General features: G+C 43.6%; 1 pseudogene across 1 annotated transcript in view; it reads left to right on the top strand.

The window, feature by feature from the left end:
- LOC149301500 (uncharacterized) overlaps nt 1–19350 on the top strand; it is a 73265-nt pseudogene extending 53915 nt beyond the window's left edge. The window contains exons 4-8 of the transcript XR_016272240.1: nt 7082–7511; nt 8867–8874; nt 10702–10867; nt 11892–12012; nt 18505–19350. The product of XR_016272240.1 is annotated as an uncharacterized LOC149301500 (transcript). The remainder of the gene's footprint in view (nt 1–7081; nt 7512–8866; nt 8875–10701; nt 10868–11891; nt 12013–18504) is intronic.
- The last annotated feature ends 6756 nt before the right edge of the window (nt 19351–26106 follow it).

Here is a 26106-nt window from a genome sequence, read left to right as displayed (position 1 = left end):
AAACTGTGGCCCTCAAGCCCACAGCGTTCTCCAGAACTGTTTTTTAAATATGACATTTGCCACTGAAATTTGGCAACAAATGGATAAATGCACTATAATTCTTTGGTGGCTAAATGTAGTATATGTTTTGGGATAGTCAATATCTTAATCTATCCTCAATATCCCAGCCATAGCCTAAGTTATTTTGTTTATATCTTATCTTTGGTTTATATATGATATATTGTGTATATCGAGCTAGAATAGACCCTTTCAATCAACTACTAAACGATTCTTCAACAGATAGGTAAATTCAGCTGATTCAGTGGGTCTACTCTGGTGAGGAACAGAGGCAGTTTTGCTTATGTGAAATCGCAATACTTGTGAAACTCAGCTTATTCCACACATGGTTGTAAATCCTATGGGATCAATAGGTCTTCTTGCGCTAAAACTAACAGTATGATTCAGGCCCTTATCATGGTAATGAAAATCATTTCATGGTTCAGACTGAATAATAGTGAATCAAATATGATTGGGTGGGTTATACTTATAAGATGTAGTGATTGTGTGCAGAGGGATTTTGCAGCACCCTTGAGACCAACTGTGTGAAAGATATTGCAGCATTGAACCTGGTCTGTGCCCCTTCCTCTGGCAACAGCCCCCTGACCCTCTCCTCTCACCCCCTCAGAGCTCAGCCCCAGTGGTCAGTGGGACGGAAATGGGTCTTCCCAGCCACAACACATTGCTATGGGCTACATTCCTCTGGCCATGCAAGCAACTGCACAAGACCATTCCTGAGAGGAACAAGAAGGGATAGGAAATGTCCAAGACCCAGGTAGCCCCCTGTCCTTTTGGACTCTCACTCTGTGGGGCTCTTGCTACTGAGATGGCCTCAGGGAAGGCAGAGCAACTGACTTCTAACCTCTGGTGATGGTGGGGCTGGGGTGTCTTTTCCAGGCATTCCTCACCCTCCTCAAGGGCTGCCCCACCTTCGACCAGAGCCAGTAATGCAGCCACCATGGTTCTCCAGCTCTGGCAGAGTTTGTCCTTCAGCCCTCCCTGTTAGCTCACCATTTCCTGCAAAGGAGGCCATACTTGAAGGCCACAGACCCGGTCAGTCCCTTGGAGGGGACAGAGAGCTGGGGGGCTCTGGAAGAAAATGGAGTGGGGTGAACCCAGGAGGAAATGGATGGGAAACAGGATGATGTGAAAAGACCTTCCTATTGACACCCAGAGAATGTCAGAAACTCAGAGCTTTGCTTCCCAGATTTTATCCTACACAAACACACACACAATTGACATATCCAGCGGGAGCCATGTTGGCCATATAGCAGTAGCATCCCAAATCCACAAAACTAGGATATCGGATATGTTATATGGATGTGAATATACCACATTTTAGGCTTCACGGGAGAATGATAAAGAGAAGGCCAATGGATGGGACCTGTACTATTGGAGGTTGCTACCTCCAACAAAGGTTTTAAAATATCTTTTAAATTGGGACAGCATTGGCATGTTTTACCTTATCAACACCTACAAGTTTTCCTGTGTAAAAGCATGGAGCCTGCCTGAGAAATTCAGTTTTCTCTTGCAAACAGAGGGGCTTGTAGCCTCACAAAGGATTCGAGACAAACTGGATTTCAAAGGCAGTAGCTTTTGCTTGCTAACATTATTTAAAGTTTGTTCCCTGGGATAAATTCTGAAGTAATGAAATAATATTTGGGATGCACCATGTGCTTTCCTTCCCTTTTATTAGTCACTCTCTGGATCAGGGCTATTTTCTATTGCAGGTGACTTTTGCGGATGTGGCGATATATTTCACCGAGGATGAATGGAAACTCTTGACAAAGAAGCAGAGACTTCTGTACAGCGATGTTATGATGGCGAATTATGAGAATGTGGCCTCTGTGGGTAAGGAACTTGACTCCACTGCCCTTCCTGTGAAGACTGAGGGTCCTTTCATACTACATTGTTATGGTGTTATGTTTCTACTTTAGAATTATGGAATCATAGAGTTGGAATAGGCAACAAGGGCCATCCAGTTAAACCCCTGGTATGCAGGAATACACATTCAAAGCACCCCCAACAGATAGTCATCCAGCCTTTGTTTTAAGATCTCCAAAGAAGGAACGCTTTAGAAATAAATCTTAATAACAATAACAATGGCTCAGTACAGATTAGAAGAAAGGGGTGGCCACAGGCTGTCCCTTTCTCCTCCGGATCATTGCCGCAGCAACCTCATGGCTGCAAAAACGATCTGCAGCCAAAAGGAGCTCAGAAATGGAACTCCTTCCTGTGATGCCACCAAGGCGCCATTTGCACCTTGGAGCGTCACGGTGATATGTCTTATGCGCCGTGCTGTTTGGACGCATCACACAAGACACGTCATGGATGCATGCGCCGTATGGATGGCGCTGCGTCAAGATTGTGCTGCCCATAAGTATTAGGCTTTGAGAGCGTGCAGTTACTGCGTGCTCCCAAACCCTAAAATCACCGCCGGCATGCCACAAAGTGCCCATTTGTACCAGGCCAATAATAACAATAATGACACTCCACCACGTTCAGAGGAAGTATATTGCACTCTCGAACAGGCCTTACTGTCAGCAAGTTCCTCCTAATCTTTAGGTGGCATCTCTTTTCCTGTGGCTTGCATCCACTGTTCCTCTCCTTTTCTCTGGAATAGGAGAAAGCAAGCTTGATCCATCAAGGTGACATCTCTTCAAATATTTGAACAGGGCTATTATATCCACTCTTAAGCTTCTCTTCTCCTGGATAAATATAGCCAGCTCCTAAGCCACTTCTCATAGGGCTTAATGGTTTTCAGTTCCTTCACCTTTTTGGTTGCCCTCCTTTGGATACTCTCCAGATTCTCAACATCCTTTTTGAATTGTGGTGCCAAGAACTAGACACAGGGTTATTTCAAGTGAGGCCTGACCAAAGCAGAATAGAGTGGCACTATTACTTCTCTTGATCTAGACACTATACTTTTATTGATAAAGCCTAGGATCATATTGACCTTTTTAGCTGCCTCATGTTCAACTTGTGGTCTACTATGAGTCCTAAGCTACTTTCACACGTAGTTTAATTGTCATAACAATATCCTGTGTAATCTTGGAATTTGTAGTTTGGTGAGGCACTATTGCTCTCCACTTTCTAAGGATTCTAAATATCCCATTCTAAACTGCCAATTCTAGGATTCTGTGGGAAGGAACTATGGAGATAAATGCTTTTCACCCCCAAATGCTCCTCAGCACATCCCTCAGTAGGGCGGTTTACAGACTGCCCCTTTTGGGGTGGCCTGTACCTGCCCCTTTCATCAACGGATCGGGGCCTCAGCTGCCACAGCGGCAGCCCTGAGGCCCCAGTCCACCACTTTTCCACGCCGTGGCCTGGAAAAAGTGTCCTTGGGGCTTCAAGCCCCAACGACACCCCAACAGCGGCGTGGAAAGGAGAAAGGGGCCACTCTGCACCTTTCTCTTTTGTATCGCTGGCGCAGCTCTCTAAAGGCTGCACCAGTGACACAAATGAACGAAGGAGCTCCAAAATGGAGTTCCTTCCTGCGCCGTGGAAAGGGCGCCACAAGCGCCCTTTCATGACACCAGGACGTCACGTCCATGCCACTCCGTTTGAATGCGGCCCAGTCGTGACATCCTAATGGGCATCACCATCTGCATGTAGAATGGGCACCACCATTTTGTACGTACTGTGTGCGTACTAGGGTTGGGGGCGTCTGAAAAAGATGCCCCCGGGCAACCCTAGTACGTACACAGTACGTACTAGGGTGCCCTTCTGGAAAGGTCCTAAGTTTCCTGGCTTTTTTGGCCCTTCTTCCAGGCTTTTCAGGCTCAGGAGAGTCTTCTTGGGGAAAAGGCCTCCCTTGGCCCTACAATGGCTCAGAGAGAGCCCAATAGTGGCAAAATGGCCTCTGGTTCCCCAAAGGGATGCTGTGGGATACTGAGGAGAAAATAGTATTTCATTTCACCCCCAGACAATACAATGTTAGGTTGCTCCTGAGATCCCCTGTGGGCCAGTGTGACCCCCCCCATCCCCAACATTAGGCCATCCCTGTCTTATAGATGCCTTAAGGCTGGCACTTGACCCTCACCAAAATTGGAGACCAGGTCCCCAGCCCCCTTGCTCTTGCTTTCCCAATGACTTATTTGTACAGTGGTACCCCGGGATACGAATGCGCCGCCTTACGAAATTTCCGGGTTACGAAAAAAATCCTATTAAAAAAACTGTTCCGCGTTACGAAAGTTTTTTTGGGTTACGAAAAAACTTTTGGTGCTTTTCGGCGCTATTTCGCACGAAATCGCGGCTTTTCCCCATTAGCGCCTATGGCAATTCGGCTTGCGAAAGCCTTTCGGGTTACGAAAGCGGCAGCGGAACGAATTAATTTCGTAACCCGGGGGACCACTGTATATTGATTATCCTGCCTTTCTCAACAAATGGGACTCAGAATGTCCCTTTTGTGCATCACATGCTGTGGATGTGTGTCTGTGATAGAGAGATGGAGGGAATGGGAAAAACAGAAAGGCAGGAAAGAGATGCTGACGGTGAAAGCTGAAGCAGTGCGGATAGGCAAGAGGGAAGGTTGGAGAGTGGAGGGAGAAAGGGAAGGGGATCAGGCCTCTGGGGGCCAGGAAAGGAAAGCAGGAGCAAAGCCAGGATTGCCTAGCTCTGTGTTGTTGTTGTTGTTGTTGTTGTTATTATTAACCTTTATTTATAAAGCGCTGTAAATTTACACAGCGCTGTACATACAATCTTTTTAATTGGACGGTTCCCTGCCCTCTGTCTTTCAATCTAAAAAGACATGACACAGAAGGAGAAGGGAGTGGTGGTGGCTAAGGGGCCTGTCTACTAAGATAATACATATAAAATACATAGCAATACCGGAAATGATTCAATAAAACAGACAAGAAAAGAACATCAAATAGCAAGTGACAATTATGCAATGCCTGGGAACGCTTCTCTGAACAGGATGGTCTTCAGCTCCGTTTTGAAGCTGGTTAATGAAGTGATGGCTCTTGCTCGCGGGGGAAGAAGGTTCCAGGAGTGAGGGGCAGCGAGTGAGAAGGGGCGAATCCGAGATGGGGCAGAGGAAATCCTGGGCTGGGACAGCAGGCTTGACTACCAGAACGGAGGGCCCTAGTGGGAAGGTGAGGGGAAATAAGGTGAGGTATGTGGACAGGAAAGGACCTCTGGGAAGGGTCAAGAGAGGGGCCTTGGGGATTGGGAGGCAGCCACCAACCTGACAGGTTTTAAGAACTGAACTGGTGAGAACCGGTTCAGGCCCTGGTTTTCAGACATATTAAGGGCTTCCATTTAGCAATTATGAACAATGTCTATGAAGAAAGGAGAGGCAACACAAAAATTCCTTTTTCTCTAATGTTTCTTTTTCCTACCTGAGCTTGCTTAGGGTCTTTTACCTGAAATGCTGGAGTTTGGGGAAGACACCTGCAAGTGCTATGCTTTTAGGGGAATTAGATACTTAGCTCAAAGGGGAGATATGGTTTGATTGAGGCAACAGTGACCTCAGGATCCAGCAAAGCTATAGCAGGTCTGCAATCACACAGAACTCCAGAGGCATTTGAAAGGCAAAATGCACACACATGCACACAGAGAATTAGGTAACAAAGGTGGGAGTGGTGAATAAATGTAAGCCTTTGCTAATGGTAATATGTTGCCTGGATGGATCTCAATCCCAGTTGCTGAGAATCCGGAATGGGGAGAAAAGTCAGTAGCTCCCATGGCAAGTGGGGTTGGAGAGTGTATTGAGGTGCTTAGCCATGTAAACCGACAGAGGACCCTATCGCATGGGATAAAAAAAAACAGCTTAACTTTTCTGAATTGAATTCTGATTCGGGCTGCATCCGGTTCCTATCATATGTGAATCTCCGCTGAATCCACCAGCCAAATCCATCCTGGATTCAGCCCAAATCCCCACAGCACTTCAGCGGCCATTTTTTTAGTGTTGGAAGCTTCCACTTAAAAAAGAGGGGGGATGCCTGAGCATGCCTCGGACCCAGGCTACTTCTGGGATGGATTTGGCCAATAGATTCGGCAGTGATTTACATAAGATTGGACCCGGACATAGCCCGAATTAAAATTCTGTTTGGGAAAGGTACCCTGGCTTTCTTACCCCATGCAATAGGGAGCAGAGTGTCTGCCTGAAACTGGACTGAGGCTGAAGAACAGCCACTAGGAGCAGATATTTATGCTGTAATTGTTGCTTAGTGGCAGAAACTGAGGGTACAAAAAGGTTTAAATTGCTTTAGAATGTTTCCTGGGTGAGGAAAGAATGGTCTGAAACCAAATTTAATGCAATGAGGGCTTGGTTTAAGTTCTCCCCATTTACTGTGACTTCCTTCACTCTGTCCATCACTTCTTCTCTTAAATTAATGAGGAGAATTAAATTAAATTAAATTAAATTAAAATTATATTCTGGCCTCAAAAAGAAGAGCCCTCCCTCCGCCCCAACTGTCATCATCAGACCTAGGAGGGAGTGAAAAAGACAGGCCCAATTTCCATCAGGCCTAACTGTGAATTTTACTGTAACTCACGTCGCTCTGTTTTATTTTACTGTATTGTATTTATTTTTGTATTTTATTTTATTCTCTTTATTTTTATTGTTGTAACCCACCCGGATTCCTTGTGATTGGGCAGGCTATAAATAAATCATCATCATCATTATTATTATTGGTGCAAGTACCTCAGACAAAAGGGATTAGCACACTGATTCTCAGAGCCTTTTTCTGACTATTTCCTTCCAGTCCCATTCCTTAGCCATAATCCCTTCAACCTCTACAGACATAAATGGATCATGCAGCTAAATCCATTCATTTTCTCAAGGCAGGTTCTCCTACAATCTCTTCTTTGCTACCTCCTATGAGTAGGGATCCATACCTGCAAAAATGCTAAATTCAGGGCACCCACTCCAACTTTATCAATTTTATATCAAATAGAGAAGGGTTAACAGGTGGCTAAATCTTGGGGTAACACATTCCTCTCTTGATTCAGAGAGTCAGTCTTGTCTGTCATTGTTCTTTTTTTCTTTCTTTTCAGAAGAACATGTCAGTCTTGAGAGAGTCCATACATGTGAGAGGCCACATAAATGCCAGCACTGTGGGAAATGTTTTCCTTCAAAGTCAGACCTTGTGAGACATCAGAGAGTCCACACAGGAGAGAAGCCATACAAATGCCAGAATTGTGGGAAATGTTTTTCTTCGAAATCACACCTAGTGAGACATCAGAGAGTCCACACAGGAGAGAAGCCATACAAATGCCAGCGTTGTGGGAAAGGTTTTTCTCAGAAGCCCAACCTAGTGACACATCAGAGAGTCCACACAGGAGAGAAGCCACACAAATGCCAGCATTGTGGGAAACGTTTCTCTCAGAAGTCAGACCTAGTGAAACATCAGAGAATCCACACAGGAGAGAAGCCATACAAATGCCAGCATTGTGGGAAATGTTTCTCTTCGAAGTCATACATAATGATACATCAGAGAGTCCATGCAGGAGAGAAAGCACATAAATGCCAGCAGTGAACTAACACTGTTTTTGTTAAGAAGTATTACAAGAAAAATATTTTCAATGCATTGGTGATAAGAGAAAGCCCTTGTGATTTTGTTTTTAAGGGTTGTCTGTTCATAAAGTTATTGAGTTTTGTATGTTGTTGTGTTGTTGTTGTTGTTTTTATTTTTTTTATAGAATTCTAGAATAAGAATGGACCACAGGACCCATGCAGTCCAACCCCCGACACACAGGATGACAAAGCATGGATTTATAGGATTCTGGCTTTGTAAGGCACCACAAGTGCCATCGAGTCCAAGCCCCTGCCATACAGGAAGACGTAGCATGGTGGGTAGGTGTGTTATGTGTGAATGTGACAGAATTAGAAGATGAAGTATGAGATGAAGGATCTGGCACAGAGAAGCAAGAAAAGCTCAAACTGAATGTGCAAAAGATAAAGACACCATAATGTAAGGACATGAAACTGAATGTACTAAAAGAAGAATGGACTGTGTATAACACAACTTGATGTAAAGAGCACTAGAACAAGAATGGAATGGGAACAAGAAGTCACTCATCAGGAAAAATGATGCACATATTAAAAAGCATAAAGGAATCTTCAAAACCATGGTGCTAGTGTGCCAAAATCAGCTGGAACTGGCACCCATCGCTCTTTCAGAAAACTGATCGACCTCTGGGAAGATTTGTGTGCATGGGCATTGTATGAATGTGTGCATGATTTGAGGCCTCTTGATATGTAATATATTAGAATGAATGTCCCTAATGTTAGAATAAATGTTACATACAAAGTGTTTGAACCCAGATCTGGTCTCTTATGTGTCTGATTAAAAGTTTTATAGTCCAATTCTGTATTTACTCACCACTCTAGATGTAAAGAAGAACACCTAGATTGGTGACAGGTGTGTGATCTCTCATTTCACCTTCTGGAGCTTCTGCACTGATCCCTGAAAGTGGAAAGAGAACTAACCAAGCAGTGGGGACACACTTCCTTTGTTAACCCATTACGATTCGACTATAAGAGACAGCCCTTGGAGTTATGATCCACTGCCAGCCGTAAGGTTTGGTTTAAAATATGGGGGGTTGGTCATCGCTTGCAGCCTCTGGTTCCGCTGGAGGCAGGGCCTCTTCTCCAGCATCACCTGGAACAACGGACCAGAACAATGGACAACAACAGATGTATGTGGCATGTGTGTTTGTGCATATACATCTGTATATATATGTATGTATGTGGAGGCATCTCTATCTAAGTGCATTCAGACTTATACTTTTAAGAGCCTACACACACACAGACATGGAATGTTTAAAGTCTATAGATCTTGCATACAATACCCATAGATACATCTCTACATACCCATAGATACCTGTGTACGCACATGTATTTATTTTTATATATATATATATATATATATATAGAGAGAGAGAGAGAGAGAGAGAGAGAGAGATGCAAACACATGTACACATATATGTTGGATCATATATATACGATTTATATATTTATATATACTCTTCTACTTGCATACAATTTAAACATAAGGAAATGCATAGAGAAATATGTAAGTACATATGAATGCGCATGTATACACCCCCCAGGTTCTGGTCAACATCAGCCTGTATATATAATTATAATTGTATATATGTTTACTTCCGGTCATAACAGTATAACTGCCCTGCAATTACTGCAATTGGAATGTCTATACTTTGTGATGCTTTTATGATATGTATTTTACACATGATTGCCTCCTGAGGACACTCTGAGGTGCTGCCATTGGCTGGAGTCCGCACACTCCCATCATCCCTGGCCCTGATTGGCTGGAATCATACTCCTTCCCACCATCCCTGGCCCTGATTGGCTGGAATCCCAGTCCCTCCCTCCATCCCTGGCCCTGATTGGCTGGAATCCCAGTCCCCCCCACCATCCCTGGCCCTGATTGGCTGGTATCCCAGTCCCTCCCACCATCCCTGGCCCTGATTGGCTGGAATCCCAGTCCCTCCCTCCATCCCTGGCCCTGATTGGCTGGAATCCCAGTCCCTCCCACCATCCCTGGCCCTGATTGGTTGCAATGCCTGTCCCTCCCACCATCCCTGGCTCTGATTGGCTGGAACCCCTGTCCCTTCCACCATCCCTGGCTATCTTGTGTTCTGGCATCCATTTTGTGTTCCAGTGGCCATTTTGTTCCAGAACCTTCTCTGAGCCTCAGTTGAACAGAGGCTCCTCTTTCTCTCCTGAGGCTCCAGAGAGAGAAGGAGGCCAGGCTCCTTGGGCCAAAAGGAAGGAAGTGTGTCCCTTTGTGTCTCTTTTGTGTCTCTTTTCTGAGCGAGTTTTCTTATTACACAGCTCTGTTCCTTCTGGGGAACATGGGTTTTAAAAGGGATCAGAAAACGGGAGGATAGTTTTAACACAAGCCTTATTATTATTATTCTTCACAAACACTGGGCTTTGGCTTCTAAGAGGAGGATAGTCCCCCAAACAAGGCCAAATGTAGCTTCTTTGGGAGGATCCAGTTTTCTTATTAATAGATTTTCAGGCAAGAAGGAAGGAGGCAGACCAGAATAACTCATATTACCAAGAATTAAACAAGACTTGGGTGCTTCTACCCTTTTACAACCAACTCTGGCTGTATCTGCACTGAAGAAATAATCCAGTTTGAAACCGCTTTAACTCTCCTGGCTCCATTTTGTGGAATCTTGGGATTTGTAGTTTTTTGTGGCACCAGAGCTCTCTGGCAGAGAATGTAAAATCCCAGGATTCCATAGCACTGAGTGGTTAAACCGGTGTCAAAGTGCCTTATTTCTATAGTGCAGATGCAGCCTTCTTGGGAAAAGGGCTGATGATGGGGAAAAGCACTGGGGAACTCTGGAGGTTTCAGCAGATGATTTATTTATTTATGATGCACTCATTTCACATCTAACTACGGGGACATAACCAGGGCCCTCTCCAATTCCCCATCCCCTAATCTCCAACCACTCTAAGAAGGCATGGAGTATCTGTTGTGTAGGGGAGCTGCAGTGAATCTATGCTAGGTCTGGGAAGCTTCGTTTGGTGCAGAGGGAGGAAGAGGATACACACCTCTGCATCGGCCCAAAGGAGGCATATGTCACCTGCGTATGTCACCAGCAGGATGCTGTTCTCTGTGTCTTTGAGTGCTGCAGGGTTTCTTGCCAAGCCAATCCTAACCCTGTCTCTTGTCTCAGGAACCTCATCTCGGCCTCCTTGTACACGGCTTTGGGGCCTCTCTTTCTGGAAGTGACCAAGTGCAGGCCACCAGGACCCCTTCACCACCTGATGGCCGACACAGAGGCCAAGCGGAGGGAGTTGGGCTCCAACAGAAAGAGGCTGCCAAGATACAACAGCTCTTTGGTGAGTGACTATCCTATTAGCTTCATCTGTGTCGCTGCTGGGCCAGTTTGTGAAAGGAAGCAAATAAAATACAGTCGGCCCTTCTTATACACTGATTTTTTATACACGGATTCAAGCATACACGGATTGAAAATGTTCCAAAAAAGTATAAATTTACCTTGATTTTCCATTTTTTATAAGGGACACCATTTTGCTATGTCATTATATGTAATGGGACTTCGGCATACACTGATTTTGTTATACACGGGGGACCTTGGAACCAAACCCCAGCGTATAAAAAGGGTCCACTGTACTGTCAGAGTTTGGCAGAGACAGTCCTGGTTAATCCTCTGTCACCCCACTTATTCAGGGGCTTTTAAAAATGTCCCAGTTGGTCTATCCTCCTCCCACTTTCCCCTTTCTCAGCTCACTTCAGTTCAGCTCAAAAGTGGGGAGAGGAGAGGAAAGAAGGAAACTGGATATGGCCCTTCCCAGGAGGCTGAAGCAACAGCAAATTGCTGTGCCTTTCCTAGCTTGTGTGATCTTCCTCATAAACAACTTTGGCCATCTTCACTGCCTTCTGGGTTGCTTGTCCATATGTGTCTTGTTTTTCCCATCAATGAAATGTTGGGGACCATGGGAGAATGTCTCTGGATATAAATTGGGGTTGGGCCCAGTGACCCTTAGGCCCAGAGTGCTCCCCAGAACTGCTTTATAAAAATGACATTTGCCTCCGAAACCTGGCAAGAAATGTCTAAATGCACTATAATTCTTTGGTGGCTAAATGTACTATATGTGTTGGGACAGTCAGTATCCTAATCCATCCTCAGTATCCCAGCCATGGCCTAAACTATATTGTATATTATATTGAAAAGATTCGAGACAAACTGGATTTCAAAGGCAGTAGCTTTTTTCTTGCTGACAGCATTTAAAGTTTATTTCCTGGACTGAATTCTAAAGTGATCAAATAATATTTGGATGCACCATGTGCTTTCCTCCCCTTTTGCTTAATCACTCTGTGGATGAGGGCTATTTTCTGTTGCAGGTGACCTTTGCTGATGTGGCGATATATTTCACAGAGGACGAATGGAAACTGTTGACGAAGAAGCAGAGACTGATGTACAGTTATGTCATGATAGAGAATTATAAGAATGTGGCCTCTGTGGGTAAGGAACCGGAATCCACTAGCATTATAAAATCATAGAGTTGAAATAGACCACAAGGGCCATCCAGTTCAACCCACTTCTGCCATGCAGGAATACACATTCCAAGCACCATCCAGCCTCTGTTTAAAGGCCTCCAAAGAAGAGAACTCCACAAAACTCTAAGGAAGTATATTCCACTGTCGAAGAGCTCTTACTGTCCCAAAGTTCCTCCTAATGTTTAGGTGAAACCTCTTTCTCTGTCGTTTGCATCCATTGTGGTGTCTCTTTTTCTCTGTAGCAGCAGAAAGCAAGATTGCTCCATTTTCAATACGACCCTTTCCAATATTTAAACCTGGATATCATATCCGCTGTTAATTTTCTTTTCTCCAGAGTAAACATACCCAGCTCTCTAAGCCGCTCCTCATAGGGCTTGATGGTTTCCAGATCCTTCACCATTTTGGTTGCCCTCCTCTGGGCATGTTCCAACCTGTCAACATCCTTTTTGAATTTCGGAGGCCAGAACTGGACACAGGATTATTCCAAGTAAGGCCGGACCAAAGCTAAATAGAGTGGCACTATTACTTCCCTTGATCTAGAAACTATACTCGTATTGATGCAGCCTAGAATCACATTGGCCTTTTTAGCTGCCGCATCACACTGTTGGTCCAAGTTCAACTTGTGGTCTACTAGGAGTCCTAGATCCCTTTGAAGCATAGTTTAATTGTGATAGCAAAATCCTGTAGAATATTTGAATTTGTAGTTTAGTGAGGCACTATTGCTCTCCACTTTATAAGGATTCTAAATACTGTATTGTAAACTGCCAATTGTCAGAAGCAGGTTCTGTGGTTCATCCAGAATAGTATTGGGGTTTAGGGGGGATTGTTAGTAGTTTAAATGCTAGTAGTTTTAAGTAGTTACTAAGGATATTGGGGCCTAGAATGGCTTCGGGGAAGGGAAGCAGTTGTGGAGGGTATTAACTGCCTGGTCTGTGAACTCTGGGTGGCAGACATGCCCCAGTGGGGAGAGGCGCATGTGAACGGTGGAAGAAGAAGGCAAGAGGTACCTTGGCAGCCGGGCTGGTTAGGGGCTGAAGGGGAGGAAAAGGGAGGAGTGTGAAGGTAGTTCATGACGGAGGGAAAAGGTTTAGACACTTCAGAGACAGCTTAGACTTATTAATGGATCCTTTTGCCTGAGTTTCTCAATAAACCTTTTGGTGGAAGCAAAGGACTTTTTAATTCTGAAGCTAAGTTCTGGCCCCAGATATCTCACCAAAGCTAGGATTTTGTAGGAAGACAGCATGGAGATTACCAGTAATGCATTTCTCATTGAAATGGTAGCACATCTCTGAGTATTTTTCCTTTTTTGGCCCTCTTCCAGCCTTTTGAGGTTCTGCTTCACTTCCCAAAAGGGATGCAATGAGATACTGAGGCACAAAACTTTATTCCTATTTTAAGGCAATACAATGTGTGGTTGCCCCTGAGATCCCCAGGGGGCCAATGTGATGCCCCCAATCCCCAACAGTAGCCCATCCCTGTCTTAGAGATGTCTTAATACTGCTCCCTGGTGCTTGATCCTCACCAAAACAGAAGTCCAGGTCCCAGCCCCCTTGCTTTGCCTTTCCCAATGAGTAATTTGTATATGGATTATCCTGCCTTTCTCAACAAATGAGCCTCAAAGTGTCGCTTTTATGCATCACATAAATGGGTGTGTGTCTGTGATAGAGAGAAAGAGCGAATGTGAAAAACAGAAAGGCAGGAAAGAGATGGTGAAGGTGAAATACTGAAGCAGTGCAGATGGGCAAGAAGGAAGGTTGGAGAGCGGAGGGAGAAAGGGAAGGGGATCAGGCTTAAGAGGGAGATGAAATAACAGATATAGGATGGGGGACACCTGGCTGAATGAAACTACGTGTGAAAGCGATCTAGGAGTCCAAATAAACCACAAGTTGAACATGAGTCAACAGTGTGATGCGGCAGCTAACAAGGCCAATGCGATTTTAGGTTGCATCAATAGAAGTATAGTGTCAGGATCAAGGGAAGTTATAGTGCCATGGTATTCTGCTTTGGTCAGGCCTCACCTGGAATATTGTGTCCAGTTCTGGGCACCACAATTCAAAAAGGATGTGGAGAAACTGGAGCATGTCCAAAGGAGGGCGACTAAAATGGTGCAGGATTTGGAAACTATGAGGAACGACTTGGGTAACTAGGGATGTTTAGGCTGGAGAAGAGAAGGTTAAGAGGTTATATGATAGCCCTGTTTAAATATTTGAAGTAATGTCAAGCTTGTTTTCTGCTGCTCCAGAGACTAAAACACGGAACAATGGATGCAAACTGCAGTAAAAGAGATTCCACTTCAACATTAGAAGGAACTTCCTGACAGTAAGGTCTGTTCGACAATGGAAGAAACTCCCTCTGAGATTTAGGTGGAGTCTCCTTTCTTAGAGATCTTCAAACAGAGGCTGGATGGCCATCTGTCAGGGATGCTTTGATTCCTACATGGCAGAATGTGGTTGGACTGGATGGCCCTTGTAGTCTCTTCCATCTCTATGATTCTAGGCCTATGGGATCCAGGAGGGGAAGGCAGGAGCAAAGCCAGGATTTCCTAGCTCTGTGCGGAGAGAAAGGGACCTCTGGGAAGGGCCAGGAGAGGGGCCTTGGGGATTGGGAGGCAGCCACCAACCTCACAGAATATACTTATAATAATAATAATAAGTTTTATTTGTATTTACCTGCCTCTCTCAATGGAGTGAGGCGGTATTACAACCGTAAAATAGCCACAAAACAACAATAGCATCCAATTTACACACAGTAAAACAACAAAACGCTTAAAACTCAATTTGGGACAAATAAAAACATCATTTAAAATGCACAGTTGTGATCAGAAGTGGGATTTTTCCTTAAGTTCTTTACAAGAGGTCAGCTGGGTAAGCCTGTCGGAAGGGATCCGTCTTTCTTGAAAGCATCCAAGGTGGTGTTAAGATGGATCTCCTCCGGCAAGTTGCTGCATAACTTGGGGGCCATGGCTGTGTATGCTCTGTGAGAAATTGTTCTTAGCCTGACCTTTGGGTAATCTAATAGATTCTTCCCAGATGTTCTGAGAGTGAGGGGCGGATGGTGTAGGGAGAGGCCTTCCCTCAAGTAGCTCAGGCCCAAGCCATGTCGGGCTTTAAAGGTAATAAGCAACGCTTGGTATTGCGCCCGGAAGCTAATTGGCAGCCAATGTAGGGATACTGGTGTTATATGGTCTGACCTAGATGTTCTGGTGACCAATCTGGCTGCCACGTTTTCAACTCACTGAAGCTTCCAAACTTGGTACAAAGGTAGCCCCATGTAGAGCACTAAACTTAAGAACTGAACTCGAAATCAGGCCCTTGTTTTCATACATATTAAGGGTTCCATTTAGCAATTATGAGCAATGTCTATGAAGAGAGGAAAGGGTATCACAAAAATTCCTTTTCCTCTCATGTTTCTTTTCCAACCTGAGCTTTCTTAGCTCTGTGGTTGATTCCAGAGGCCCTTTGTCACTCGAAATGCTGGAGTCTGGGGAGGACACACACAAGTGCTATGCTTTTAGGGGAATTTCATACTTAGCTCAAAGGAGAGATTGAGGCAACAGTGACCGCGGGATTCATCCCAACTATACCAGGCCCAGAAGCACACACAACTCCAGAGGCATTTCAGATAGGCTTTTGTGTTTTATTTAGGGGGAAAGCAAAATACATGCACGCACAAACAGATATACACATATAGGTGTTCACGCACCACATGCAAGAACTAGGTAACAAAGGTGGGAGTGGTGAATAGTGTAAGGCTTTGCTAATGGTAATACATTACCTAGATGGATCTTGATTCCAATTGCTGTGGGTCCAGAATGGGGAGAGAAGTCAGTAACTGCTATAGCAAGTGGGGCTGGCGAGTGTAGAGAGGTGTTTAGCAATGTAAACCAATGGAGTGTCTGTCTGCAACTGGACTGATGCTGAAGAACAGCCAGTTGGGGCTGATATTTATACTGAAATTGTTGCTTGGGGGCAAAAACCGAACATTCGAAAAGGTTTAAATTGCTTTAGGATGTTTCCTGGGTGGGAAAAGAATTGTCTGAAACTGAAATAAATGCAATGGGTGCTTGGTGGAAATACTTCAGCCAAACAGGATTGTCACACCGGCTCTTAGATCCTTCTTGGCTCTGAATTCTGGTCCCATTCAAAGCCAATGTGTAGCACAGTCTGAAGCCGACACTCTCAGAGTTCAATAATTTTTTTTAATCTTTATTGAAATTATTTACAACATAAAAAGGGCAGTGCTAAAGTTTGTACTAAAATTTAATAAATTTATAATGAAATAGGGGAAAAAAATAAAATAAAAAGGGCAGTACCAAAACATTTCCAAATTCTTATTCCAATATTTCTTAACCCTCCCCTCCCCCACCCACCCCCTCACTTTCTATTTCACTTACTGCTTAATTATTAGCTATAAAATCTCTATTTCTCAAAGATCTATCATCCTTACTTCCTTATCTCATCGTCTTTCATTCTATTTTGCTTAAATCCTAAGTTTATACAATAATTAACTCTTTATCTATAATACTACACAGCAACGGTATCACGTATCTAACATAATTTACCTTCACTCCTTATTACCTTATTTAACCTTTCCCTTTTGAAACAATTCTCTTATTCTCAACCAAATTAAATTATCTTCTTCTCGTGTTTCATCTTTTAATTTCAAAGTTATGGTATCCATTTCTATAATTTCTAAACACTTTCCTAACCAATCCTCCACTTTCGGCACTTCCTTATTTCTCCAGACTTTGGCAATTGTTATTCTGGCAGCGGTGATTAAATATAATAATGGTTTCAATTTTGGTCTTAAATCCTTGTTTTCTACTATGTTTAAAAGACAGAGCTCCGGAACCAGAGGGAATTCCAATTGTATAATTATTTCAATTTTCTTGTGTACTTTTCTCCAGAATTTTTTTATCAGAGGACAACTCCACCACATGTGGAAAAAACTTCCCGTAATTCGTTCACATTTCCAACATTTTCCTCTATCTTTTGTATATATTTTCGCTAATCTATTCGGTGTCATATACCATCTGTGCATCATTTTGTAGAAATTTTCTTTTAGATCCATACACAATGTAAATTTTAAATCCTGTCCCCAAGCTCTTTTCTACGCCTCGTACTGTATGTTCTTCCCTATATTCTGTGCCCATACAATCATACAATGCTTAATTTGTTCTTGTTCCAATTCAAGCCTCAAAATTAGATTATAGAAATTTGTTATTTTTTTCTTATCCTTATCCATCCATATTACATCCAATTCTGTTTCTTTAACGTTATACCAACATTTTTTCTGTCTGCTTTATATTTTTCCGTTAATTGGTAATATAAATACCAATCTATTTTAATTCCCTCTTTTAGCATTTCTTCCCTAGATTTCTTTGTAATTTTCCCCTCTATTATCTTTACATAATCTTTATATTTTAGCCAATCTCTTCCCTCAATCCTGCCCTTCTTTAATATTGCTTCATGAGGAGAAGCCCACTCTGGTAACTTTGTATAATATTTTTCCTTGTATTTTGTCCATACTTTATATAATGCTTTCCTTACAATATGCTCTTTGAATTCCTTGTTTAGTTCAACTTTATTCCACCACCCGTATCTTAGATTAAATCCCTCTAAATCTAATAATTGCTCATCCTTTAATTCCACCCGTTTTGTTATCCATTCCAAGCAACATGCATAAAAATATAATTTCAAATTTGGCATCCCTAATCCTCCTCTTTCTTCGCTGTCCGTTAATATTGTCCAATTGATTCTGGCTTTCCTTCTTGCCCACACAGAGTTCAATAATAACATAGCAGAATACAGTAGCAAATCTCCAGATATAGGCATTGGCAATGCATTAACCACTTTCCACACTTAAAAATAACTCACAGACACAGTTGATTTCCTCCATGTCCTTGGAGGTTCTTTAGCTTGAGTTGCAATAGAAAACAAATATGTACCAGCTCTCCTCTCTGACTTTCATCAACTTCACAATCTCTTGTACACACAACTCCAACCCACATCAATCCACATGTGAGCTGTATACTATATTGTTTGTAAGTCATCTCCTGGTGCCACACAGCATGAAGCATCCTCTGCAGTTAGCTTGCATCATGCCATGTGCTCTGACTCAAGACTCTATGGCAATCTCACAGGAAATCATGCCACTTTTCAATCAAAGTATTTTTACATATATATATTGGAATATTTTTCAAATGCCTGACTATCTGCTTCTACTGATTTCCTCATGACAGTTCCCCTTCAATTTCTTCTTTGGTAGCTCTGAGTAAGGATACAGTCATTATATGGATTTGGGGCATCCAGAACAGGGTCATGCTCAGGTCACTCACACCAACATTATTAATTTAATCTCAAATAGGGAGGGATGAACGTGGGGCTAAATCTTGGCGTAACCCTTTCCTCTCTTAACACTGACATTCAGTCTTGTCTGTCATTGTCCTCCTTTACAGAAGAATTTGTCACTCACGAGAGAGTCCACACAGGAGAGAAGCCATACAAATGCCAACATTGTGGGAAGTGTTTTGCCTACAAGTCAGTCCTTGTCATGCATCGAAGAGTCCACACAGGAGAGAAGCCACATAAATGCCAGCATTGTGGGAAATGTTTTTCTTCAAAGGCACACCTAGTGAGACATCAGAGAGTCCACACAGGAGAGAAGCCATACAAATGCCAGCGTTGTGGGAAATGTTTTTCTTCAAAGTCAAACCTATTGGCACATCAGAGAATCCACACAGGAGAGAAGCCATACAAATGCCAGCGTTGTGGGAAATGTTTTTCTTCAAAGTCATACCTATTGGCACATCAGAGAGTCCACACAGGAGAGAAGCCTTACAAATGCCAGCATTGTGGGAAATGTTTTTCTTCGAAGTCATACCTATTGGCACATCAGAGAGTCCACACAGGAGAGAAGCCATACAAATGCCAGCATTGTGGGAAATGTTTTTCTTCCAAGTCAAATCTATTGGCACATCAGAGAGTCCACACAGGAGAGAACCCAAACAAATGCCAGGGTTGTGGGAAATGTTTTTCTTCCAAGTCAAATCTATTGGCACATCAGAGAGTCCACACAGGAGAGAACCCAAACAAATGCCAGGGTTGTGGGAAATGTTTTTCTTCCAAGTCAAACCTAGTGACACATCAGAGAGTCCACACAGGAGAGAAGCCACACAAATGCAAGCATTGTGGGAAATGTTTTTCTTTGAAGTCAAACCTAGAAAGACATCAGAAAGTCCACACAGGAGAGAAGCCACACAAATTCCAGAAATGAACTAACATTATATTCATCAAGAAGCAAAACAAAGAATATATTTTAAATCTTGTGGTGATAAGAAAAAGCCCTTGTGATTTCGTGTGTTAGGTTTGTGTGTCCATATGCCTGTTTATGTTTTTCAATTATATTTTGTTATTTTGAGGTTTTAATTGCCTTTATTATAGATTATTGCTTTCGTTTATAAATTTGAGTGGGGATCATGGTGGTGGAATAGGTTAGTTAAACAGAGGGGTGGGATTGGCTGCAGCTGGTTAGAACAGTTATGGGAATGATAGCATTTGGAATTTGTGGGATGTTGGCTGAAGAAAGTTGGGGACAGGTATTAACAGAAAGGGCTAGTTTGTGGGAATGGCAAAGGGGGCCTTGTTATCTGTGGGACATAGACTGTGGGAATTGGAGGGAGGGGGCAGGTGTGGACAAGTGTGATGTTTTAGGTTTTGTGGTTTTAATGTTTGGTTTGGGGAAGGCAGCTCTGACTTAAACACTGAATTTCTGATTATGTGTTTGAAATAAAGTTTTTGTTGTTTCAACACACTGGACTCATTGGTGTACAGAAATTCTGCATTTGCACAAAATGTACCCTTTCTTCTCTCCTCAGCCCTCAGCTCCTTTCCCAGTCATAAAAACAGAGGCAAACACACATATATACTCAGAGAGACAGAGCTATATGTACAAAGCAGAGCCTTCCCAGCCTTTCCCCCCTGACTCCAGCTCCGCAGCTTGGGCTCCATTCCAGAAGGAAGGAAAAAAGGCTGTAGTCCTTCCCTTCTTCCAAAGGCCGACAATGGAATAAACAGCAGCAGCAGCAGCAAAGGCCTTACGATCCCTGCGCATGCTGAGAAGGGGTCTTTGGGGCATCTGAAAGGAATGAAGGTGCCAAGGGAAGAGAAGCATAAAGGGACTGCTGAAGTCCGGGGGGGGGATTTGGGACCTGTTTCAGGCACCTTCCTCCCGGAACCCATTATTAGAGCCTTCCACAGCTCTCTATGATACTTTAAATGACTATTTCACAGATAATATCTCTCAGATAAGAGCCAACTTGGACATCAGCATTATTGCGGAGGCTATAAGTGAGGTGTCCATGAGTAAGATCATACTGGATCAATTTGAATCTGAGTACTGAGAGTGTGGACAAGCTCCTTGTAAGTGTGAAGAGGAGAACTTGCCCTCCCGACCCTTGCCCTTTTTATATCACCTGAAATATATCATAGATACATCTCTTACTTAGGGCTATTTTCCATCATGCTTAAAAGAAGCAGTGTTACGGCTGTTTATGGAAAAGCTAGATCTCTTGGACATGAACAATTACAGACTGGTCTCCCGTCTTCTATTTCTAACCAACATAATTTTGAGGATAGTTGCTCTTCATCTCCAAGTGGTCTTGGATGAGACAGATTATCTGGACCCATTTCAAACTGCCTTCAGGATGGGATATGGAGTCGAAACTGTTATGGTTCCCTTAGTAAATGATCTTTGCTTCAAGGTGGGATGTAACTTACCAAACTTTAAGGTGTATTATTATGCAACTTGTCTCAAATGGTTAGAAGAATGGTTCAAATTAGAAAACAAGAATTTATTGAATACAGAAAAAGCTAACCTGAATATTGGTATACATGCATATATGTGGTATACAAAACCAAAAGATAATGATACTTTTAACCATCATGTTATAAGAAGATCATTGCTTAAAGCATGGTATAAAATGAGACATCAATTTTGGGTGTCATTGCAAGAAGCCTATTACAATAGAACAAAGGACAAAGATACTCCATGGCTAAGATACAGAGATTTAATAAACAAAACACCAGAAGGAAAATACAATATGAAATCTATGGAAGAAGTTAATGAAAGAGGAAACATGAAGGATTGGTTTTTATACAACTAATTAAACAATCGTTTTAAGGCAGACAATAAAGCTCCTGGGTTAACAATGGATAACAATGAAATAGATAAAATTATGATGGACAAAAAAGGTAAACACATATCCAAATATTATAAACTATTGAAAGAGATCTAGAAGATAAAATTATTAAACACAGAATGGTAAGATGGGGACGTGATATAAATAAAACTATAACTGTAGAGGAATGGGGAAAATCATGGAAAGGAACAAATAAATTCACTCTGTGCCAAAACTATAAAGAAAATGATATCAAAATGTTATACAGGTGGTATCTAACATCCCAAAAAACCCACCAGATACACAAAACTGGCAATACTAAGTGCTGGGCTTTAAAGGTTACAACCAACACCTTGTATCTTGCCCAGACACTAATGGGCAGCCAATGGAGGGATTTAAGATCCGGTGTAATGTGGGCAGTTCTAGAAACTACAGACTACAAATTCCATGATTTCACAGGATGTTGCTATAAAAATTGAATTCGGACCAGTGTTGCATGCAATGTAGTGTTCTAGAGCACTTGCCCCCATTCTATAGGAAGGGCGATGTGTCCTTACCCACAGAGGGTCATCACCTCTTTGTACAGAAATTCCTGCTTTGGACTCAAGAGTGGCCATTCCTCCTCTGTGAAGAACACTGCCACATCTCAAAAGGTGATCTGCAATAGAAAGCAGCCTTCGCTGAAAGACAGAGGATTGTAAATAACACCCCCACTGCATCCTAGTCAGTCAAATTCCCAATGGCTCCACCACAAAAAAGGAGGTCTGGACACTAATCTGTCTGGAGGTCTTCTTTCCTCCAGTTTCTTCCACAAAGGAGGAATTGAGGGTTGTTTCTCTTCTCTCCCTTCCTTTGGAAGCCATCTTGGTTCTTTCCACACCTGCAGAAAATATGTGTTTTTATGTGCACACATTTATGCACATTTCACAGACCACGGAAAGTACAATTCAACAGCGCTAAGGGCAAATCAAACCTGAATCTTCCCTAAATTCAAAATAAATCCTTTGGAAAGCAGGATATAAATTATTGATGATATTATTATTATTATTATTATTATTATTACTATTATTAGTCTCACCTCCAAACCCTCAGAGAGAGAATCTTGTCAATGCTGGAAGACTAAGACAGTTCACTGGGCCTTTCGAGGCGTAGAGACCAGCATCGTTGGCTGGCATGAGGGCGAAGATGGAGTCTGCACAGCGCACTCCCTGACTCTTCCCGCATGTGTGATGCTGCACATTGCACCATATCACAGGTGACATCATGGTGTTCTTCTGGCGCTACATCGTGATGATGCAGAAAAGGAGTGGAGAAAAGCCACACCATTGGCAGATATGGCACTTTTTCCCTGGCGCAGAAAGGAGCTCCTTTTTGCCCCACGGAAAGCCCACATCAGGGCCACAGCGTAGCTTTATCATAGTGGAAAAAGGAGCTGCAAAAAGTAGCGTGTTTGTCGTGGCCCTGATCTGGCGCTAAAAGGGGCGGCCTGTACATCCCCTTAATTTCCAGAAAATGGGGCTAGGATTGGAGTCCTAGGGTTGGCCCCAGCGTTTATCACTCCCAAAGATGTCAATAGGAGGAGGGCTGGGTAGGACTCATGGGTCTGATTGATTTTAATGGATGCATTTTTTTCTTGCAATAATCTACATAAAATCATAATGTATAGATAGACAGCAATAACAACAACCCAATAACAACAACCATAGCAATTGCAATACAGTGGTACCCCGGGTTACGAAATTAATCCGTTCCGCGGAGCCCTTCGTAACCCGGAAACTTTCGCTAGCCGAAAAGCCCATAGGCGCTAATAGCGAAAGCCGCGATTTCGTGTGAAATCGCGCCAAAAAGCACCAAAAAATTTTTTCGCAAGCCGAAAAAAAAAACGTAACCCGGAACAGTTTTTTCCTATAGGATTTTTTCGTATCCCGGGAATTTCGTAAGGCGGTGCTTTCGTATCCCGGGGTACCACTGTATTTAAATGTCTATATTTAATGTTTCCCATTGCCTTCCCCTAAGGCTGAGAGAGTGTGGCTTGCCCAGTCACCCAGAGAGTTTCTATGTTGGAGATGGGATTCAAACACTGATCTCCAGAGTTGTAGTTCCACTATGCTCAAACCACTAGGCCACACTGGCTCCTATATCATGGACATCATTTCACTGGACCATTGTATGCCATGGACTTGGGCAGCTTCCTCATCCATGGAGGTCATTTTGCAAGCCCCCTTCTCCTCCTCCATTTCCAGGCCCAGCTCCTTCTGCATACCCTCCATCTCTCCCAGTCTGGCAGGGACCCTCCCCTTGTTCATCCTCTGCCCTCCCATCTTTTCAGCTGTGCTTCAAAGGCCACAGTTTCCTCCTCCTGCTGCCATTTCTCCCCTTCTCTTGAGCCCACTGCCATTGCTGCAAACTGAGTCCAAAGGGCAAAAGGAGTTTGCCCTCCATGAAGACAGTGAAGGAGAAAGGAGAAGAGGGGCCCTTCCCAGCGGCTCAGGCAAAGGCAAACAGCTGCAGCCTCTCCTAGTTTGCCTCTCCTTCCTCAGAAAGAACCTTGCAGTCTTGATCATATTCTGAGGTTGTTTGGTCCCAGCCTCCCTTTGATTCTCTTGGATCCCACTCCAAATTCTCAGGGCCCCACAGAGACTCCCAAGAGAGGAGAGGATGCCTGGCAGCTGGAGAAGAGGGGAAGAGGAGGGGGGCTTCCTTGCTTCCAGCCCCCAAAGGCTGCCTCCCTACAGAAGACCCTCCAGACCCCATCCTTGGCTCCAAAATGGGGGCTCTTCCCTTTAGCCATCCTTCTCACAGAAGACCCAAATTTGGGGGTCCCCCATCGCCATCTCGAGGCCCCCACCTTGCCTTCCCTGCCAAGGAATCCCAGAAGGAGCCCTTCTTCTTCCTAAGCAGCCAACGGTCAAAGCCACCAGCCTTCTAGAACCCTATTCAGGCTCCAAGCCAACCGCCAGCCTTTCCCAGAATTCCACGCTCTCCCTCCTCCCAGCGGAGGAGACCGGGAGACGGAGCAATGGGTGCAAACGCCAGGGAAAGAGAGTTTATTGTCTTAAACTTGTAATTCCAGTTGTGTCCCTTTATGAGGGAGAATGAGATTATTATTATTATTATTATTATTATTATTATTATTATTATCAACAACAATTATGATAATTAGTGTCTTGTTCCCAAAACCACAGAGCCTTGTGAAATCTCAAAGACTGTGTTTATCACACGGAGGTTTTGCAGCTCTTTGCAGCTCAGATCCGAAGCCACTGCGGGTCCAATGATGCGAATTCATGCGACAACGTTTTGTGTTATCACACGCGATTCCTTTCTATGGGGCTCCTTCCGTGGGGCTTCCGAAGTGATTCCAAAGTGACCCCTCATTTTGCTGAAATCGGTAACAAGCGAATGCACAGAAATCGCTTCCAAGCTCACTCCGATTCCACTCCGAATTGGTCTGGTGTGGAATGTAGCTTCGCTTCTGCTCTGTTTCACCACCGCAAACCCCCCGGTTGCAAACTTCCCATGATGCAGCGCTGCAATTCCCCCCATTTCCTTCCGGTGCTCCTTTCACTTTCAGGGCAACCAGGGGGGTGCGTTGTTCACTCCATTGTTGCTGGGATAAGGCTGAAACCTTTCGTGGGGAATAGGCAGCCAATGGGAGTGGAGGAAAGTCCAGGTAATGGGAAGGAGGCCACACCCCCTCAGGAATGGGGAGCCAATGGAAAATCACATTAGTCCCCATAGACTAATGTTTTAATCAATAAAGAACATTCCTAATACAACGCTGCCCTCTGGTGGATACTCAGGGCACTGCAGCCTCTTTGGGCTTCTCATCAACTTCTATTCTGGAGCGCCACCTGGTGGCCACTCTTGGCAATTCACTAATAGCAGTTAACCAAATTAAACAAGCACTGGGCCCCAGACAGAACCCCACTGGTCACTTCTCTCCAGGATGAAAAGGAGTCATTCTTGAGCACCCTTTGGGTTCGGCCGGTCAATCAGTTACAAATCCATGTAACAGCTGCCTTGTCTAACTTGTTTCATGTTTTTGTTTTATATGCTATTCAACATCTTTATCAATGACTTGGAGGACAGAATTGGGGACATGCTTATCAAATTTGCAGATGATACCAAATTAGGAGGAGTAGCTAATACCCCAGAGGACAGGATCAAAATTCAAAATGACCTGAATAGACTAAGAAGCTGGTCCAAACCTAACAAAATGAAATTCAACACAGAGAAATGTAAGGTACTGCATTAAGGGAGGAAAAATGAAATGCACAGATATAGGATGGGGGACACCTGGCTGAATGAAACTACGTGTGAAAGGGATCTAAGAATCAAGTAGGCACAAGTTGAACATGAGTCAACAGTGCAATGCAGCAGCTAAAAAGGCCAATGCGATTTAAGGCTGTATCAATAGAAGTATGGTGTCTAGATCAAGGGAAGTAATAGTGACACTCTATTCTGCTCTGGTCAGGCCTTACCTGGAATAGTGTGTCCAGTTTGGGTGTCCCAATTCAAAAAGGATGTTGAGAAACTGGAGCACCTCCAAAGGAGGGCGACTAAAATGGTGAAGGATTTGGAAACCGCAATGGGACAATCTCAAAGCTTCAGGCAAAGAGCATCAGACTGAAGTCACAATGGGACAGTCTCAATGCTTCAGGCAAGGAGCATCAGACTGAAGTCACAATGGGACAGTCTCAATGCTTCAAGCACGGAGCATCAGACTGAAGTCACAATGGGACAGTCTCAATGCTTCAGGCAAGGAGCATCAGACTGAAGTCACAATGGGACAGTCTCAATGCTTCAGGCAAGGAGCATCAGACTGAAGTCACAATGGGACAGTCTCAATGCTTCAAGCACGGAGCATCAGACTGAAGTCAC

This window comes from Sceloporus occidentalis, unplaced genomic scaffold, assembly GCF_023333645.1.
Source record: "Sceloporus occidentalis isolate IW3139 unplaced genomic scaffold, rSceOcc1.0.p SCAF_21, whole genome shotgun sequence".
Taxonomy (NCBI): Eukaryota; Metazoa; Chordata; class Lepidosauria; order Squamata; family Phrynosomatidae; genus Sceloporus; species Sceloporus occidentalis.
Note: the sequence above shows the minus strand (reverse complement) of the source record. Positions and strands in the feature narration are given on the sequence as shown.